Genomic DNA, 2907 nt, shown 5'->3' with positions numbered 1-2907 from the left:
CTGAGTCATATTAAAAAGCTTAAGAGTTTGTTTGAACACAAATCAATTTGAGCCAGGCTGTGCCAAACTGGAAGTGATTAGGGGCACTTCACTGACAGGAGCTGGGAGAGACTTTTGTGAAGGAACAGTGGAAACATAGCAAGGAAATTATTGATGGGCTACAGCTAAAGCCCAGTTGCCAGTTTGTGGTTGGTTGTCCTTAGGGTTCAGTTCTGTAACTGGGAGGCATTTATGGGCATAGATTTTTGTTTGCTTACATTGGCCACCACAACAATGAAGCCTTCTCAGTCTAATGGACTTCTTTAATGAATTTAACAAGCTTTATTGTAGAAATGGTATCTGAGAGAAAAAAGAACAACAAAAAATTTAAGAAGCTCTTTATGGAGATCAAAATGTACTTATTAAAATATTTTATCTGAATATAATCCTCTAAAGTGATACGATATTTATTTTAAGCAAATTACATGTGTTGAACTGTGGGTTGTTGTTTATATCCTAGGGAAACATGAGTGAGACCTAAAAAAATATTGTGATTTCCTCAGCTTGGATTATAATACTATCTATTCAAAATGGGTCAATCACTGTTGAAATAGGTTAAATGCTTCGTGTCTACTCTTGACATCCAGTCAAGAATATGGCTCACTTGAATCTGGAAAGGATTATCTGCTTCTACAGGAGAAGAAAGAAATACTTACTGACATGCAGTTAGCAGATTAGCATCTATTACCTGATCCAAATGTCATCTTTGGATAATTGCTTACCTCTAGAACCTCAATTTCTCACCTTTAAAATTGTTATAATAGTGTCTACATTGCTTTTGTCATTGAGTTCTATAGAAGTAATTATCAGCAAGATACTAGACATGAACAGGCTTTTAAAACTGACAGGGTGTGTAAATGTATGGAGTGATTATTCAGTACTTCCAAACACATTCATAGAATAATAATGCCAATGAGTGTACGACTTTAGTGACAGGAAGTATCATCTTTAAAACTGTGAACACTAACTATATCACCACTTACTGCTATGAAAACTGTAAGTGCCTGATGACACAGAAACACATACATGAGAGGTCCTATATTGGTTACCTTAAAACAGTGTGATGATATTTTAAAACACACTTTGACACAAATACCACCAGAAGAACATCCTTGATAATGTTAATGTCTGAACGACAGCATTTAGTTGATTGTAACACTGTCTAGTGTTGAATCTGTTAATCAACAGCCTAAGTAAATGAACCAAAAAAGTGTGCTATGATTGCTGTTAACCTCAGCAAAGACAGAGGCAGCCATGGCCACAGTAACGGCCTCATAAATGTCCCGGAAACTGGTGAACTGCTGTCCTTCACAGAAGCTGAGAGCAAAGTCACCTGTTGTGTAATTGCTATTTGTTTTACTCTATGATTTTGTGCATTTTATTTTGGCATTATACTTCAAAGTTAAATACAAATTATGTAAGGATACACTGACGTATAAATATAATTGTTTAAATCAATTGATTATTGTTTATTTTGAATAATAATTTATCATGAGTAATTTTATATGTAATTGCATATATAAATGCATATATATATTCATAGTTATACGTAAATTCAAACATGTAGATATGGTTCAAACTGTCAGACCTACAGAGGAATTTTACACAGCAATTTCTATACTGTTTAATTGTATCTAAACTGGCTTTTTCTAACTGTGATGTGTGTATGGCTAACAACACATTCATATTAAAATTACTTTAAAAACTACTAATAACTGTCTTTATGTCAAGTTTTTTACTTTGGAGTTCCCTTTCACTACCCAATTTCTTTATGATTCTATGAATTTATAGTTTTATTATATGTACAACTTACAAGATACTGAAAAGTTTATTTAACAAAAATCAACCTAAATTTCTGATAACATAACAAATTAAGAATTAAAAGAAATAGTCCCAACATAATAAAATACATTTTCAAAAATCTAAAATCCAACATTAATATCAACTGACAATTTACCAAATACTTTCACTTAAGATTGTGAGCACAGAAGTCTGCTTTCAATATTTTTACTCAATGTTAAACTAGAAGTGCTAATCCATGCAACAAGGCAAGAAAAAAATAAATAAACTACAGATAAGAATGAAGACAAAACTCTCACTTTCTAGCAATCTTGCACACAAAAAATTCCGAGAAATCTACCAAAAATGAAATATAATAAAGGAATTTAGCACAATTCACAGACAATATAAAAATCAATTTTGTTTATACTATCCACAAATAATAAGCTGATATTAAAACAGTAATACATTACAAAATAGCATTTTTAAATAAACATGAAGAATAAATAAAACAATATACTAATAAAGCATTAATTCAGATGAGAAAATGTTTCTAAGATATATTTTAAAACACCTAAATCAATAGAGTTATATGTCATATTCATTGATCTGGGAGGTTATTATTTATTTGTTTATTTTAATATTCATCACTTCATGAATTTGCATATTATCCTTGCCTAGCAGCCATGCTGATCTTCTCTGTATTGTTCCGATTTTAGTATATATGCTGCCAGAGCAAGCACAGGGAGCTCACTATTTTTAAGATGGCAATTTTGATTTATAGGTCTATACATTCAACATCCCTGTGTTCAAACTCTTGCGAGAGTTTAGTAAAAATTGACAAGTTTATTCTAACATGAATGTGGAAAATAAAAAGGATCTAGAATATCCAAAATAAAATTTTAAATCAAAACAGAATTAAAAAATAAACAGTACCTGATTTGAAAATTATATGCATATGTATTCAGAACCTTATTAATGGATAGAATGTCCAAAAACATAAAGATGATGCTGCTGTAGATTGATGTTCAAGTAAGGTACCAAGCAACCAGGAAACCTTTTTTTAAACAAATTATTTCAGAACAACTA

The 2907-nt window shown here is 31.0% G+C and overlaps 1 non-coding gene across 1 annotated transcript; it reads right to left on the bottom strand.

Moving 5' to 3' along the window:
- Positions 1 to 2454: 2454 nt before the first annotated feature.
- Positions 2455 to 2561, bottom strand: LOC118977546 (U6 spliceosomal RNA). The gene has a single exon (XR_005064553.1). It is a non-coding gene; the product is annotated as a U6 spliceosomal RNA (small nuclear RNA).
- Between the last annotated feature and the right edge of the window lie 346 nt (positions 2562 to 2907).

The sequence above is a fragment of the Sturnira hondurensis genome, unplaced genomic scaffold (genome assembly GCF_014824575.4).
Source record: "Sturnira hondurensis isolate 20B ecotype Veracruz unplaced genomic scaffold, ASM1482457v3 Scaffold0021354, whole genome shotgun sequence".
NCBI lineage: Eukaryota > Metazoa > Chordata > Mammalia > Chiroptera > Phyllostomidae > Sturnira > Sturnira hondurensis.
Note: the sequence above shows the minus strand (reverse complement) of the source record. Positions and strands in the feature narration are given on the sequence as shown.